The sequence below is a fragment of the Podarcis bocagei genome (assembly GCF_964188305.1).
Source record: "Podarcis bocagei genome assembly, chromosome: 7".
NCBI classification, from domain to species: domain Eukaryota; kingdom Metazoa; phylum Chordata; class Lepidosauria; order Squamata; family Lacertidae; genus Podarcis; species Podarcis bocagei.
This window is the reverse complement of record NC_138132.1, coordinates 79067993-79086389: the sequence shown is the minus strand read 5'-3', so window position 1 is coordinate 79086389 and position 18397 is coordinate 79067993. Positions and strand designations below refer to the sequence as shown.

Here is an 18397-nt window from a genome sequence, read left to right as displayed (position 1 = left end):
AGCTTACAAGGTTTTTGCTTCAGTCTATATACAAAAAGCGGAAGGCGGACTTCCTGTTTTGAACCTTCCCGCTTCGGTGCCAAATTAGGATATTTCTTGATCCAATTTCCCGTTTCTACTCACGGGTACTTGTTTTAAATCCAATTGTCCACAGGAAAAAGTCAGCGCTCTCCGGCAATGGCTGTGCGTCTTCACTCCGTGAAAGTAGCAATCAGTTCGCAGCACCGCGCCGCTCACCCCACTTCACTCCGGAACCCCGAAATGGGGTTCCCCGTGAGTAGGGGAGGCGCTCCTGGTGTCCTGCCGAACCCCACGTTCCCAGGCTTCCTCCGCCTGGGATTTCTAGCGGGTCCCCACCTTCGCTGCGGCGGGAAGACCCAGTTTCCACGGAGCCAGTTCCTCCGGTTGGAGGAACTCCGCCATTCGCCGATGGCGCTAACCCGGAAGTCCAGCAGTAATCAATTTTCTTGCAGTCACTAAGAACAAGGTGAGTAGAAGCAATGCTAAATGCAATATGTGTATTTTTGGGAAGCATGGTAGAGCACCTGCCTTGCATTTAGAAAACCCCAGTTCAATCTCTGGAATCTCAAGGTAGCGCATAGATAGTCCTCTGTCTGAAGGTATGGAGAGTCGCTGACAATGCAGACAATAATGAACCAGATGAAACAACATGGTAAAAGCAGCTTCTTGTGTTCCTATGTTCCTTCAAAGTCTCCACAATGTATTCGGCAGTGGCTTGTACAAGAAAAATGATCATATAAGATTGTGAGAGGCACACTCTTGTCTAGTATTATTATTATTAATAAACTTGTGGCACAAAAACTTATCCAAGCGATTCACAACCTTCTTAACAGTCCTTAAGCAAAGGCTTTGTGTTTGTGTGTGATACACTGCTGGTGTCTAGTAAGACTGATGGGGCAGAAGGCAGGGAGGCCCACAGAAACTGGAGCCACAGGCAAGGACTGGTGGTTCCAAATAATTATAGTTTTCATAGAATCATAGAATTGTAGAGTTGGGTCATCTGGTTTAACCCCCTTGCAGTGCAGGAACCACAGCTAAATAATCACTGGCAGATGGCCACCCAACTTCTGCTTCAAAACCACCAATGAAGGATTGTCCACCACCTCCTGTGGGAGTCCAGTCCACTGTCCAATAGCTCTTTCCACCAGAACGTTATTCCTAAAGTTGAGTTGGAATTTTGATCTATTGTTGTGGGGCCCCTAAAAGGCATGGGGCCCATAGGCAAGTGCCTGCTCTGCCTATTTGGTAATCTGGCACTGTACACAGTCATAGAATCATAGAATCATAGAATCATAGAATCATAGAATCATAGAATCATAGAATCATAGAATCATAGAATCATAGAATTGGAATAGACCACAAGGGCCATCGAGTCCAACCCCCTGCCAAGCAGGAAACACCATCACAGCACTCCTTACATATGGTTGTCAAGCCTCTGCTTAAAGACCTCCAAAGAAGGAGACTCCACCACACTCCTTGGCAGCAAATTCCACTGTCAAACAGCTCTTACTGTCAGGAAGTTCTTCCTAATGTTTAGGTGGAATCTTCTTTCTTGTAGTTTGGATCCATTGCTCCGTGACCGCTTCTCTGGAGCAGCAGAAAACAACCTTTCTCCCTCCTCTATATGACATCCTTTTATATATTTGAACATGGCTTTTGACAACATCTCTTGGAGTTTTATGAAGAAAAATCTACATGGGATGGGGGTAGGCCAAGGTTTTGAAAATGGTATAGGTGCAATATATTCTGAACAAAAAGCTAAATTAATTGTAAATAATGTGGTGACGGAAGAATTTAAGATAGAAAAAAGGACACGACAGGGGTGCCCAATCTCCCCACTGCTTTTTATATCGGTCCTGGAGGTTCTGCTAAATATGATTAGAAGGGACCGGCTGGTTAAAGGTATACAGGTCGGAGCCAAACAGTACAAACTGAGAGCATTTGCAGATGATTTAGTATTGACGCTACAGGAGCCAGAATCTAGTACTAAAAGAGCTTTAGAACTGATTCAAGAATTTGGTCAAATGGCAGGTTTTAAATTGAACAAGTTAAAAACTAAGGTTTTAGAGAAAAATTTAACACCGACTGAAAGAGATAGGTTTCAGAATGAGACTAGATTGACTGTGGTGAAGAAAGTGAAATATTTGGGGATTAACATGACAGCCAAAAATGGGAATTTATTTAAAGACAACTATGAAAAATGCTGGGTCAAAGTGAAAAAAGATTTAGAAATCTGGTCAAACTTGAGGCTTTCACTGCTGGGTCGTATTGCTGTGATAAAGATGAACGTATTGCCAAGAATGTTGTTTCTGTTTCAAACATTGCAAATTGTGGACAAAATGGATTGCTTCAAGAAGTGGCAAAGAGATATCTCTAGATTTGTCTGGCAGGGCAAGAAGCCCAGAATAAAATTTAAGATATTAACAGATGCAAAGGAAAGGGGTGGATTTGCCCTGCCAGACTTTAAACTTTACTATGAATCAGCAGCCTTTTGCTGGTTGAAAGAATGGCTACTTCTTGAAAACACAGACATTTTAGACTTAGAAGGTTTTAACAATGTATTTGGATGGCATGCATATTTATGGTATGATAAGGTCAAAGCACCTAAAGCATTCAAAAACCATATTGTCAGGAAAGCATTGTTTAATGTCTGGGTAAGATATAAAGACTTATTGGAAAATAAAACCCCAAGGTGGTTGTCACCAATGGAAGCAAAAGCTCAGAAAAGGCTCAATATGGAGGCCAAATGGCCAACATATTGGGAAATTTTGGAACAAGAAGGAGACAAATTGAAATTGCAGAGTTTTGAAAAATTAAAAAACAAAGTGAGAGATTGGTTTCATTATTATCAGATAATGGAGGTATATAATTTGGACAAGAAAATCGGCTTCCAGGTGGAAAAGTCAAAATTAGAAACAGAACTGTTAGAACCCAAAACTAAGAATCTGTCAAGAATGTATAACTTGCTGTTGAAATGGAATACTCAGGATGAAACGGTGAAATCCATTATGATTAAATGGGCACAAGATGTTGGACATAATATTATGTTTGCTGACTGGGAACAGTTATGGACCACAGGTATGAAGTTTACGGCATGTAATGCCTTAAGAGAGAATATTATGAAAATGATATACAGGTGGTACATGACCCCAGTCAAGCTTGCAAAAATCTACCATCTGCCCGATAATAAATGTTGGAAATGTAAAGAAACGGAAGGTACATTCTTTCACCTTTGGTGGACGTGCCCAAAGATTAAGGCCTTCTGGGAAATGATATATAATGAACTGAAAAAGGTATTTAAATATACCTTCCTGAAGAAACCAGAGGCCTTTCTCCTGGGCATTGTCGGCCAATTGGTGCCAAAGAAGGACAGAACTTTTTTTATGTATGCTACAACAGCAGCAAGAATACTCATTGCAAAGTATTGGAAAACACAAGATTTACCCACTCTGGAAGAATGGCAGATGAAGGTGAACGACTACATGGAATTGGCAGAAATGACTGGCAGAATCCGAGACCAGGGAGAAGATATAATGAAAGAAGACTGGAAGAAATTTAAAGACTACTTAAAGAAATATTGTAAAATTAATGAATGCTAGAAGGATGTTGGATAGAAACTAAGGGGTTTCCAGCTGTAATGCTTTAGGAGATACGAAAAAAAAGGTTTACAAATGGGTAAAAGCTTAATGCAGTGTTTCCCAACCTTTTTTGGGCAAAGGCACACTTGTTTCATGAAAAAAATCTCGAGGCACACCACCATGCCAGATGGGGAAAGGTCACTTTTTACTTATGTAAAAAAAAAATAAAAAAATAGTAACAGCATAGAAGGTAATGGTTAGGCTAGCATCCCTCTTCCAAATATGCTAGGTTTTTATTTGCAGGGACTGTTCTACATGGGAAAGCATTCAGCACTGTCATTCTCCCATCTGCCATCTGAATTGGTACTATTCTGGGTCAACTTACTCTGCTGCATGTGTAGATGAAAATGGCACCAAGTGTGGGGGAGGGGCAGAACAGGTTTCAGATACAGGATATTAAGCATACACGTACTTCAGATTGAACTGGTTGCTTGCTTTGCAAGTTTTCATTTCCCAAATGACTGCCTTGGCAAGCGCAATACCTACCAGGCTCAACGCCGGTCTCGCGCTGCTGCTTCCCGCGCTCTCAAGGACACGGGAGGAGGAAGGTGTGAAGGGAATCCCGAAGGTGCGGAAACCTCGCGCATGCGCAGGCCTTCCGCCTGCGACAGCCCAGTAGGCCGGCCGAAGCGAGCGGCGATGGGATGTGGGAGGGAGCTCGTTCGCCGCCCCGCGTATGCCTATGTGGGGCACGTTACAGCCCCATGACGTCAGCGCCACGCAGGCAGCCATGCAGGCAGACGGTGAGAGCCCCGCACTGGGCGGCCTCTCCTCGCCGCCGCCGCCCCGCCTCTCGCCACCCGACTCGCCCGCCTCCCTCCCACGGCACACTAGGCAACGTCTCGCACCGGTTGGGAAACACTGGTTTATCTCTTTGATGTCTGATGGGAGGGCATTCCACAGGGCGGGCGCCACTACCGAGAAGGCCCTCTGCCTGGTTCCCTGTAACCTCACTTTTCACAGTGAGGGAATTGCCAGAAGGCCCTTGGCACTGGATCTCAGTGTCTGGGCTGAACGATGGTGGCGGAGACACTACTTCAGGCTTTAAAGGTCAGCACCAACACTTTGAATTGTGCTCGGAAAGGTACTGGGAGCCAATGTAGGTCTTTCAAGACTGTCGTTACGTGGTCTCGGCGGCAGGTAGCAGAGCTCACAGCTTACGGACTGCACCGTGTAACAGGTGTCTGGCCCAGCAGCCTAAGGCGGACAAGCCACTGAAACAGGCATTCAGAATCCATTCATTTCATAAAACCTGCAGGGCTCAATCTCTGTGTTTGTGTATGTATGTGTTTCTGTTTTGCCCAAGGGTCTGGGGGTGGGAGAGAGCTCTTTAGCATGATGCTTTTAAAACAATTAAATTATCAACAAACAAACCTGATGATACGAATAGCAACGTCAGGTGCTACCGGGGGGGGGGAGAAGGGGGCCTACTCGGAAGTAAATACTGCGTCCAGGCGCAATTAGCGCTGATTTAAGGTGCACCAAGACTGCCTAAAAACCTCACCAAAGATATGCAACAAAGCGCTTCGTTGCAGAGGGGAGAGTTTGTGCACCGTGGAGGCTGGAGGGCTTCTATTCTACATGCGGGGGTTGGGGGGGCGAGGAAAATGTGCTCCGTGGGGGGGCGGGGAAGGCAAGAAAAGGAGCTGAGCTCTAACTATAGGCTCCCACGCTTGAGCAGGCCCGACTCGGTGGGGCGGACCACCCTCTCTCCTGGAGGAGGAAGAGGAGGAGGAGATTCCCATCCATGGCGTGGCCTCCCGCACTCCTGAACGGGAAATCTCTGCAGCCCAAGACTCTCCGCGAGGCAGCTCCTCCCTTCCTGCCTTGAGCCGCCGCCAGCTGCGCCCCCCTCCCCAGTTATCTGCTGCCTGCCAAGCCCCGCCCCTCTTCATTGTCCTCCCCTTCTGTTTATACACAAAGACCCCCATCTTCTTCCCCCTTCCCCTTCCTCCATCCCTCGCTTTTTTCCTCTCTTTCCTTTTTTTAAAAAAATATTTTCTCTTCCCCTTCTTTTTTTCCACCCTTTCTTTTTTCTCTCCCCCCCCTCCCCGCCCTCCTGCCTTCCTGGGTTAAAGGATTTGAGCAATGGGTCTGGAGGTGGAGCTCGTCGGAGGATTAGCCCGACTCGCCCACCTCCCTCCCACAGCACACCAGGCAACGTCTGGCGGCACACTAGTGTGCCGCGGAACACCGGTTGGGAAACACTGGCTTAATGGTAAGGATTTGCTGAACTAACAAATTGAAGTGGAATACAAAGAAGGGAGGTATGAGGAGGTCTGGGGAAATAAGTGTAAGGAAGATATGGAAAATTATCTGTTTTTAAACTGTTTTTATGTTGTATTTTATATTTTGTTTCTTTTTATTTTTCATTTTCATTGTTATATTTAAAAAAAAACTTTAATAAATATCTTTTTTTAAATATATATATATATATATATATATATATATATATATATATATATATATCATAGTCACCCCTTAACCTCCTCTTCTCCAGGCTAAACATGCCCAGCTCCCTTAGCCGTTCCTCATAAGGCATCGTTTCCAGGCCTTTGACCATTTTGGTTGCCCTCCTCTGGACACGTTCCAGTTTGTCAGTGTCCTTCTTGAACTGTGGTGCCCAGAACTGGACACAGTACTCCAGGTGAGGTCTGACCAGAGCAGAATACAGTGGCACTATTACTTCCCTTGATCTAGATGCTATACTCCTATTGATGCAATAGTCGTCGCCCATAGCATCAATCAGGGTGGGGTGGTGGTTTCCAAATAAGAGCACCCTGCCCTGGGCCAACCTGGGGGTCACTTGCACTGCTCTGGATTTGGAAGAAGTTTGGGGGCAGAGCCATATTGGATATAGCTCCCAAAGAAGCCCACTACCAGTTTTCTCAGCCTATTACACTGACCCTCCTGATGCAATCCTAAAAGGAGCTCAGGGAGTATGTTTTCTGGCAGGCAAGTCAAAGTAGAGAGGGTTCGAAAGCCACTGTCGCAGAAGTTAAGCTTTCACCTTCCTTCTTCTTTCTGCAAATAGATGCTGGAAGCCTGGAAGATCTCTAAAGCAGCTGCCAAGGCTGCGTTCAAGGGGGCAAAACAATAGTTGAAAGCCAAATGGAACCAGCTAGTGTGTGATGACTGAAAAAACAACAAGCTTATGGAATTGGAAATGTTTCAAACCATGATTATGTTCCTCCTTGGCACTTTCACTGGGATTGTGGAATGAAAGATGGATGTAGAGATAATGTCCAACCTCTCTCTTCCAATGGATCACTCACCAACTAATACCCCACCTGTGCACCTGAGACTCTTGAGTTTTTGGTGATTATGGTGAATGCTTGCTTTTCTCAGGATGGGTGGGCAGAAATGGTTTCCTTCACAATCACAAACACACTGCAGCGAAGTGAGCCTACTCTGCTGCCTGAGATGCTGGCTCTCACAGGGTGATATTTGCCTCAGGGAAAGATTGAGCATGGCTGTAGCTACCTAACCTTTGTCTACAGGTCACTGCAGCAGCAGAATGAGGGGCTTATCAGGAGCTGTTTGATCATTTGCCCCCCTTCTGTACAATCCTACATGGAAAACTAGGGACTTTAATATAACTGACTGAACATTAGCATAATGCAAAGATAGCAACCATTGTTTCATTTTCTTTTCTTTTTAATAATATTTTTTAGTTTTCCAACAAATTAAACACAACACTACAAAAAACCAAAAAAGAAAAAAAACATACAACAATACAATACAGTGCAAAAACAAACAAACTGCAAAACACTAACATACATCTAACAAAACAAAACAAAAACCATTTAAAACACAGTCCAATTTCAATATCTTATCTTTCTTTTACTAATTTCCACGACCTCCTCGCACCTCCCTTTTTGTATTCCACTTCTATTAATTGTTTCAGCAATTCCTTTCCATCTTCCTCTGTTTTCTATCCTATAATTGTCTTAACACATTCTAACCTTATTTTTCCCTTTAATGCTCTATTAATCTATTTATACTTAATTCCTTATAACATTTCTACTAAAGCCATATAACTTCATTCCAACATTTTTCTAACATTCATTAATTTTACAGTATTTCTGCAAATAGTCTTTAAACTTTTTCCAGTCTTCTTCCACCGACTCTTCTCCCTGGTCTCGGATTCTGCCAGTCACATTGTTTCATTTTCTGTAGCAAAAACAATCAAATTATCAATCAATCAATCAATCAATCAATCAATCAATCAATCAATTATGGCAGCAGCAATAAAGCTTTCAATTATTTTGATTGATGCATTTTCGGTTCCTGTCTTAATCTAGGCCGCTTCTGCACTTCTGAACTGAATGGGCAGGTAGAAACCTCCTCTTTAGCCCCATGAACATTTTGCTGCAACAAGCAGGTGCACAGAAAATAAAAATAAACATAAAGCATCTCTCGTGACACCCTAAAAAGTAACACATTTAAGGTGCCACATTTATAGGCATGAGCTTTTGCTCCAAGAAACCTTACATCAGTGTGTTAGCCTTTATGGTGCTGCTTTTGGTTTTCATAGCAAGAGATTAACATGGCTACCCCTCTAGAAACAGAATAATAATAATAATAATTTATAATTTTGTTATTTATACCCTGCCCCAGCCACTCTGGGTGCCTCCCAACACACATAAAACATAATAAAAATCAAGTAACATTTCGGCAACATATTTAAAAGCTTACATTATGGAATCAACCAGGGTTTTTTTTTGTTAAGTTTTTGTCATCATACCCTTGGCTGGTTTTGTCACAACACATATCAACACTGTTGTTGTCAAGCAAGCAAGACACACAAACACTATCAAATAGCTAATGGGCAGTTTACAGACTTAGTCAAACACAACATACCATTCACATTTCTTTTTTAAAAAAAAAACAAAAACAAAGCAGCAACCCTTTAAAGCATTATTCTGTTAAAGTCCTGTACACAGAAGAAAATCCTGCACACTGAAGGAGACCAGGTCAGTGTGCTTGGAAAACAGCAAAGCAATATGAGCAAGGAGGACTTTGCATCCCTCGCGCTTGCCCTTTCCATCCTTGTGGATTCGAACCGCCGACCTTCCGATCGGCAAGCCCAAGAGGCTCAGTGGTTTAGACCACAGCACCCCCTGTGTTCCTGTGATGTGGGTTAGGCAGGGACTGATCCCAAGGTCAACCCTTCAAGGTTGAGTGGGGATTTGAACCTTGATCTCCAGGTTCTTGTCCTGCACTCTAACCACTGCACCACTCTGGCTCTCTTTTACCATCATTGGAGCTACTGATATCTTTCATCACATACCCAAGGTACTTTTCTATATAACCTTCCATTAAAATTGAAACCGGGCTCATATCTTCCCCATCCAACCATTGAATGCGATATTTCAAATGTGTAGCAATGTATGTGTCAGGGACTGGGCAGAGGAGGAATGGGGGCGACCATCCCCCCAGCTTGACCTTTCCAAGGAGGAGGAAGAGGAAGACAGTTTAGATTTACCACAGGGGTTGTAAATCTGCTCAGAAGCAGATGAGGGGGAAAGTTGGGAAATAATGGGAGAGGAGGAGGAGGAAGCACCAGGGGGGTGACAGCTGATGGACAGTGTCTTTAGAAAGCATTTCAGACCCACCCACTGTGAGATTTTGACCAGCTTCAGCCATCTGAAGCTGATACAGGCTCGTCTCATCTTGAGCCCATGCAGAGCAGTCCACACAGCAGAAGGATAAGCAGTATGTGCCACATTCTTAACTTTATTTCCTCTCTATGCTGAGAGAATACAAACATGCATCTTGCTTCTGTGAGAGCAGAGAAGCAACCGTCTCTCTAACAAAGAAACCGAGAGAACAGTGAAAAACAGGAAACCAGTGAACGTCACATCCAGTCTCCCATTTCCCGTGGGAATCCAACAGTAACTTGGACTGTGGAATACAAAACAATGTCTTCTGACTGCAGTTGCTGCTCAGTGAGGGAAATAGAAACCAACACCCACCCCTCTCCCAGTACCTGGCGAGCCTTGAAAGTAGGAGAGCAAAACCTCAAAGACAGAGGGTGCATAGCAGCACCTATAAGAGAGACAAATGAGAAAGTGGGAGAGATACGGGGGTGGAGATTCACTCAGATCAATGCCATTTTCCAAGAGGCTGGGTTCTATAGCCTCTTTCTGTAAATATTGTATAGAAAGCGGATAGTAAGAAACATTCCCTTGTCTTTGAACGTTCCTGGACAACCAGCCGGGAGTCGCTCCCAGCAGCCTGACAGTATTGCTCGTGAGTTTCTCTGACAGCACTATGTAGGATTTTCCACACTCTTTCATGCCATCAGAACTTAAGAAGAACCTGGTCGCTCAAGTCCATCTGGCCCAGCATCCAATTCTCACAGTGGCTAACCAGTTGCCTCTGGGAACTCTGGAACCAAGACTTGAGTGTACTCATTCATATTGATGAGATAGGAGGGAGAGGCAAGATAAGAAAATGACTGGGGAGCTGTGGCAAATTGGGCATGACCTGTGCACAGAAATTATCAGTTTATCAAAGTGTGTGGGACCCAGAGCAGAACGAATTGGAGAAACAATCAAGGAAGAGAGTCGAGGAAATTCACTCAGCCTGGGCAATGAGCTCTGTGTTCACCATGCCAGCATGAACTGCCTAATTGTCTTTCTGAAAGGCACTTGGTTTTAGTCCAGAAGTAGGGTAGCATCACCCATTGAAGCTCAAACAAGGCTATATAAGGCAGGCAAAGAGCACCATCTCAGGCACAGCAGAGGCAAAGAGCAGCTCTTTCTTTCTTTTCCTTTTTTTGCTGCTGCTGAAAGAGGACACTCCAATTCCAACCCATCATGAAGTTCTGGCCCATCCTCCTATCTGTAATGCTGCTGGTTCATACTACAGGTGTTTTGGGTAATGATGAATACCAGGCTGAGTTCCAGGGAAAGGTCGAAAGGATCAAGAAAGGTCTTGTGAGTAGACGTAACAGTAGTTGCATTTGCCATAGAACTGTAAAGTTGGAAGGGACCCCTGAGAGTCATTTAGTCCAACATCCTACAACACAGGAATCCTGCTACAGCTGTCCTGGGTCGGCTCAAACCACCTACACTCCAAATCCATTCAACACTTAGTTCTATTGGGACAAAAGCACAGTGGGAGGAGGCTTACAGGCTGTATCATTCATTGGGTTGGTTTTAAGAGACCTGCAGGTGGAGGATGACTGAGGGTGACTGAGGTTAAGTTGGGCAGAGCCTTATTCAATCCTGATTTATCAGCCTGCACCGGTATGCAGGCTAGGTATGTGTGCCTATTGCATTGGATACAGACCATGAAAACGATGAGCAGTATGCAAATTTTTTGCTGCAGTGCTCCAAAAAAATAAAATAAAAATAAAAATAAAAATTACTATTCAATGGGTATGCTCTGAACAAGATCATCATCATCATTATTTTCCAAGCCCCTCTCCTCATTTTTAATGTCATAAGCTTAGATTTTATTTATGCATTTTAATGTTTTGATGTTTTAATGTTGTATTTTAATCTTGTGTTGCATTAAGTTGCATTTCAATCAACTTGTTTTTATTATTGGTTGTTAGCCGCCCTGAGCCCGGTCTTGGCTGGGGAGGGCGGGGGTATAAATATTTTTTTTAATTATTATTATTTGTCTGTGTATGTGCCAGTAGTGGCTGGTGCCCATTGCAACTGATGGGGCTGAAGACAGGAAGGCCAACGGTTAGGGAGCCAGAGCCAATGCATGCAGAACCCATTCTCTCTGCTGCTGAGTTCTGCAAGGGGGAAAGCTCTGCACGAGTGGGGGTTGTAGTTAAGAAGCTGTCAGGTGAGAGTTGGTGGATGGCAGACTGAGGTTAATGGGGAAATGCTCTGTTTGTTCTGTTGCATTAGCCTCCCCTGGTTTGCATGCTTACAGCATTGGATATAGCTCGAGTAAAACTATTGCCCATTTTCTTGGTCTAATTAGCTGACCTTCTTGATGCAATTTTTAAAGGGCTTCAGGTGATGAGCTCTCTCATAGGCAAGTCAATGTAGGAAGGGTTCAAAAGCCACTGGTGCAGCTGTTTGGCCTTACCCTCTCTTCTTCTTCCTACAGCTTGATGGCTGGAATAAGATCGGAGTGCCTATTGTGGGGCTTTTGACTAATGTGATTGACAAAACACTGGAAACAGTGGAAAAAATAAAGGGCATAGGAACTGGTCCAGAAGAAGAAGAAATACCTGAGGAATCGTCCGATCCTTAGGGCAGATGTTCTTTCTGGGCACCTCAACCAAGAATCCCAGATTCAGCTACGAATCAGTTCCAACCTCTCTGCCCCATTGGGCCCCCCCACCTACTATTATACAACCCACACATCTGAGGCTCTCAATTCTTCTGAATGATGTCATAATGAAGCAAGCCCCCACTGCAGCCCATCTCAACTGGCTCTACCAGGACTGGCCATGGAACCTGCTCAAGGAATGGATGGGCATGGCCAGAGTTGTGTAATCTGCACCCCCATATCACAGTGGTGGCAGAAAGAGGGGCTTAATGGGAGCTGTTTAAAATTCACCTATGTACACACTCATTTCTGTAGAATCCTGCATTGGAAACTATCTTTGATATAGTTGCATATCATTAAATGCAATGTGAATAATGAAACATTCTTTGTTTGAATTATTGTTGTATAACCAATGATCAGATGATCGTATACTTACCCCAACAGTGGAAAAAGCTTTAAATAACTTTGATGTTTTCATTTTATTTCCACACCTGAAATGGCACCTGAACCTGGGTTACAGAATCACAGCTTGATCAGTTCAAGCCCCTCTCCCCTATTGGACACCCAGCTAATATACCACCCATGCACTTGAGGCTCTCAATTCTTGTTGATTCAGAAGAGTTTGGATTTGATATCCCGCTTTATCACTACCCGAAGGAGTCTCAAAGCAGCTAATATTCTCCTTTCCCTTCCTCCCCACAACAAACACTCTGTGAGGTGAGTGGGGCTGAGAGACTTCAAAGAAGTGTGACTAGCCCAAGGTCACCCAGTAGCTGCACGTGGAGGAGCGGAGACATGAACCCGGTTCACCAGATTAGGAGTCTATCGCTCTTAACCACTACACCACACTGGCTCTCTCTTTTTAGGGGGTTGAATATAGCTCTCTAACACACACACAAGCTAAAATGAAAAAAGTCCACTCTGTTTTCTAGGCACATGTACACAATCATTTCTCTACAATCCTACATGTGAAACCATGCCCTTGGTATAATTAAATATAATGCAAATGTTTTCGGTCTCCTTTCGGCCTTTACGATGAAGAGAGGGAAAACTGGTTGTTAAAGTGTCTATGGTAGAGGGGAAAGCCTGATTTATGGTTGGAAAAAAAATTAAATAAACAAGGGAATTCTCAGTGAGAAAAAAATATTTTTCTTTTTTTTAAAAAAGTCACTGAGAAACTGAAATAATTCAACCATTACTTCCTCCATGAGAAATAATATTGTTTTGACTGTGATCTTAAGGTGGAAATCTTAAGGCAGGGTTGGGACTTATAAAGAGACTGAGTTGTTAATAGCACTAAAACACTGAGTATGGCAAAGGTATCTTTGGCTGTGCCAGTGACTGTTGATATTGTTCGGCAATTGATGCTGGGAAAATTTAAAATGTTCAGCTCAACGTTTGATGAAAGAGGGAAACAAAATAAATCTGAAAGATATGAAATTCGAAAAAAGCTGGCAGGACTGGATGAGGAAGAACTCACACACTGTCCATGCAACAGAGTTGTGTATTCTGTAATGACTCTGCTGAAAAGTTAATGTACCTCTTAAATACATTGTGCAGAAATCACTGAGCAGCCTGGAGATTGGAACAACAACAAGGTGATAAGCCTCACTGAGACCTGAACGACCTTGGTTCTAGTCCAATAGCTGGTAGCATAACCCAAGAGAGAGCTTGAAGAGAGCTATATAAGAAATGCAGAGAGCCCCATCTCTGGCAGAGACAAGGGACAGTCCTTCCATTCTTCTATTCCTTTCTGTCAGCTAAATCAGGGCACCCTGAATTTGAAGTCTCGGCTCATCATGAAGTCTTGGTGCATCCTGCTAGCTGTAATGCTGCTGGCCTTGACTACAAGCACACTGGGTAACTTTGATGCTGACACGTTGGACAAGGATGAAAACCAAGTTAAGACACGGTCTCTGGACGAGGACCAGGATGAAGACCATGGTGAGAACCACAGATTTGAGGGTGGCATGATTGATAAATTCAAGAATTGGACCAGGAATAAGGCCAAGAAGTTTGTGACAAAAATAATCAATACGAAGCTCGAATTGGATGGATACAATCTCAGTGACGAGCTCAAGGAGAAGTTAATCGAGGAAATTTTGACAGCTGTGAGTAGAAGTAACCCTAGATGCCTTATATGTGTGTACTTGGGGAAGGATGGTAGTGGCTCTCTGAAGCACCACAACATATTCAACAATGATTTTTGTCCTGAAGCCAAAGAGATAAGATTGTTATGGCAGAAAGGAGTCTGGGTTGTATCCAAAGTTTGTTATACTCAGAATAAACCCGCTGAAATTAATTGTCATTAATTATTTTGCACCAGTGATTCCAGTGGGTCTACTCTGAAGAAAACTATATATAAACGCATGCGCGCACACGCGCACACACACATATAAGTACACATAGAAGTGGCCTAGGTTTTGCAAAAGAGAGAGGAGGGGAGAGAGGAGGGGCAGAAGGCAAGGGAGGCCAACAGTAGAGGGAAACAATGGCAGGCAGAGCCCATCCTGCACCCTGCTGAGCATGGGAAAATGATGTTGCAGCCAAATATAAAATTTCATTTTTCCTAGATGTCTAAGGGTTAGTAAAAAATTCCTAGAGAGAACTCTGTGAGGTCATTTCACTCTGTTTGCTTTGGAGGGGATTTCTTGCAAAGCAGATTATCCTATGTACTTTCTTCCTGCCTGAGCACCTTCCTGACGAGCAGATAGGATGCATATCTTTTGCTCTCCTGAGCAAGAAGGTCTATTTTGATCTTCAACAATGTGTTTTGCAATTTAGTAACTAGTTTTTGCCTGTCTTGATTTACACTATTGTTTCTGCTGAACCTTGCACAAGGCTATGTAAGTAAACATTTTTTTTTATATGCTTACAGTTCAGTCAGCTGTGTCTGAACCTTCTGTCTAGAGGGCTTACAAAGCAGTGAAATCCACAAATGATCCAGTCTGCTAACACTTCCTCAATAATTATAGAAAGCTACATAGCTTTCGTCCCAGAAATGTCCATTCTGTGTTGCAAAGGATGGTGACTTTTAACTCTGTTGAATCTGTATAAGAATTGTCACACACATGAGCCAAAGGAAGGAAAATCACTAAATAATACATCCTCCCCTACACTCCAAATCTATCTAACACTAAGTTCTATGGGGACAAAATCTCAGTGGGAGAAGGCTTAAAGACTGTGCCACAACACCTTGGGTTGTGTATGTGGCTGGTGCTCATTGTGACTAATGAGCAGAAGGCAGGAAGGCCAACAGAAAGTGGAGCCAGAGCCAATACTGTTGGGAAAAAGCAGCAAGGCAAAAGCCAGCTCCAGATTGCTGGAATGCAAAACAGGATGTTGTGGTTTGCTGCTGTACTGCTGGGGAAAAGGAGGAGCCTATTCTCTGTACTGAGCACCGGATGTTAGCTCAGAGTGTCATATGACCTGTGCTGGAAGTACAGGGGAGGAGTTGTGTGTCTCTTCTGATGGAGTCTGAAGGGAACAGTCACATTTCTATGTACTGTTGAGTGACAGGAATAAAACATGTAAAAAGGACTCCTGTCTGTCTCATTTTTCCTCCCTGGGAGAATGCAGGGAGGGAGAGAGAAGCAGAGAAGCAGAGGGTGTGTTCTATCTCACGTCTAATGAGAAGAATCACCGGGTTTGTTTACCTAGCCTGCCGGGGTCGCAGACGGAAGGTAAACACAGTATCTCGCTCAATTGCCTCGGGGGAGGCCAGGTACCTCTGACTGTGAGCGAAGATACTAACATATGGTAGCAGAGGATGGTTGCGATTCATCGGACATCTGCATGAGAGGCTGGTGGATTGTCCTCCTCTGCTCCAAGGGAGAAGGCAAGCGTCTGAAAGAAGCCAGAGGCTGAACACACCCAGAGGAAAGTGTTCTCCAAGCAACGAAAGATCAAGGTATGCTGCATTTCGGGCTAAAAGTGTGAACGCAGGTTGATTAATTCCCTGGTTCACGGGAGCTCTGCGTTTGAAAAACAAAAGCTCCGGAAGGAGGCCTGCAGCTCAGAGGCTGAAGCCTGCATTCCACAAATTCCTGTGGTTGATAAGAAGTCCTGAATGCACTCTTGCTAAGTAACGATGGTGGAAAGTTACTAGCAGAGAGGCTGGACTGTGAGCCTGGGAAAGCGAAACAAAGCCATAGAATGTTTTGGCTACAAGCTTTACGAAGCTCTTGGAGGGACTTTCCATAGCAGCCAGAGTTTAGCTGCCAGGTGCAAAGAGCATAAACAACTTGCAATTTGCCTGCCTGAGAAAGAAAAAAACAACTGTTGGATTTTACAGTTTGTTTGACAGTGTGAACTGGAGGCTTGGCTTCAAGATGGATGCCAAGAAAGGGGGAGCGCTGCCTTACCCACCTCCCTTAACCAATGACAATTATTCATCTTGGTCTGTAAAGATGAAGGCCCTGCTGCAGAATCAGAGGCTTTTTGATGTAATTGAAAACCCCATCCCTGCAGCACCAACCGGAGGTTGGGAATCACAGAACGTGAGGGCCAGGACTGCTATAATTCTGTGTGTCTCAGACGCGCAATTGGTGCATATCCAGCATTTAGAAAATGCGAAAGAGGTTTGGGACACGCTGCGTACAACGCATCAGAGAGATGCTGGTTCTTCAGCGTTGCTGTATTTTGAGAAGTTGACCAATCTGAGACTTGCGCCTGATGGAGATGTTCAAGCGCACCTGACAGAGATGAAGTTTCTGCATCAACAGATGGTGGAACGCAATTTCCGTCTACAAGAGGAAGTGTTTTGCTTCATGATGATAAACAGCCTTAATCGCACCTACAAGGTTGTTGCCAGTCAGCTTGGTTCCCTTCCGGCTCAGGACCTGACCGCGGAAAGAGTGTGTGCCGTCGTACTGAACGAACACGACAGACTTGCTGCACTGGAAGTGAAGGACAGGGGGAGGGTAGAACAGAGTTCGAATCTTCCCGCTGCTGAATCTACTGGAGAGCATGGAGTAGCATTGAGTGCTGTCCGATGCTACAATTGTGGACAGACTGGGCATCTACAGCGAAACTGTAAGAAGCCGCGACAGTCAAGAGGAGCGAAGAGCAGCTCTACGAAGCCTGAGGCGTCAGGCAAAAGCCGTACCAAGTACCAGGTGAAACCTGCAAAGGCTATGATGGCGAAAGGAACCACGCCAGATGTTGGGAACGCATTCGTAATCGACACTGGATGTACAAAACATTTATGCCCACACAGAGGACTGTTTTCGACGTTGAAGAAGCAAAGCTTCACTGTGAAACAGGCCAACGGTCAGGAGTTGGAAGCAACCGGAATTGGAACTGTGTATCTTGAGAGTCTAAACTTGACTATAAGCGATGTTTACCTGGTTCCAGAACTGAGATTTAATCTGCTGAGCGTGTCGCAGATTGCAAAGAAAGGACTGAAACTGTCCTATGATGCTAAAAGCTGCAAGATCTACAAAGATGGAGAACTGTTTCTTACTGCCAAAGAGAAAGATGGACTGTATTTGTTGACTTTTGATCAAAGTGATTACATGAAATGTAATTCTTCTGATTCTAACGTAATCTCTCTTGCAGGTGTGACCAAAACGAGCGCCCGGAAGGTGCCGAAGGTCGACAGAGCGTTTCAGCGGGTGTATGCTGATGTGATTGGTCCTCTAGAACCATCTAGAGGCGGTGCAAAATATTACCTTTTGTGTGTGGATTGTTTCACTAATTATTCTTGGGTGTATTTGATGGAGAAACCGCAAGAAACTTTAGAAAAGTTTCAGGAGTTTTGTGACAAGGTTAAAAATATGCATGATGCTAACATTGATTGTCTTTTCACAGATGAGAAGCAATTTTTTCTGTTACAGAAGTTTCAGAAGTTCCTGGATGGAAGAGGGATAGACCACAAAGTTGCTGTTTCTGCCGAAGCGTGGAACAGGGGGGTCTGTGTTAGGGTGAACAAAGAATTGCAAAAGGGGATGCATGCGCAATTGCTGAGTTCACATTTGCCACATGAATATTGGGCCGAATCGCTAGCGTCCTATCTTCATGTGTGGTTGAGAAAAGTCTCAACAGAGTTGGGATGTTCTCCTTTTGAGAAGCTGTTCAATAGAAAACCTTTTGTTGCCTACTTTAAGGTTTTCGGGTCTCATGTGAGAACAGAAGCTCCAGGTGGAGTAAAGAATGCCAGAGGCATTTTTGTGGGTTATGAAAAGGGTCTCTACAGAGTAATTTTGTCTGAATCTGGTCAGGTGATTCTCACAAAGTTCCTAGAGAGTGCTCCTGAACAAGAGCGGGTTGTAGAACAAACATTTCCCACAGGTGGCAATTCAGATGATGATGATGATGATGATTTTTCTGATGTCACAGATTACAGTGGTACTGATGATGACACTGATAGCTCAGAGAGTTCAGTTGTAACAGTCATTGAGAGAAAATCTCACACAATGGATAGACCTTCACAGGTGAAGGAAGAACCACTGTTAGCCAATGCTACTGGTTCTCAACAGAGTCCAGAGGTTGAA

At 44.1% G+C, this 18397-nt stretch overlaps 1 long non-coding RNA gene across 4 annotated transcripts in view; it reads right to left on the bottom strand.

The window, feature by feature from the left end:
* LOC308592078 overlaps positions 1-12013 on the bottom strand; it is a 49042-nt gene extending 37029 nt beyond the window's left edge. For all 4 annotated transcript variants that reach the window (XR_014010352.1, XR_014010353.1, XR_014010354.1 and 1 more), the window contains exon 1: positions 11863-12013. This is a non-coding gene — a long non-coding RNA (uncharacterized lncRNA). The remainder of the gene's footprint in view (positions 1-11862) is intronic.
* Between the last annotated feature and the right edge of the window lie 6384 nt (positions 12014-18397).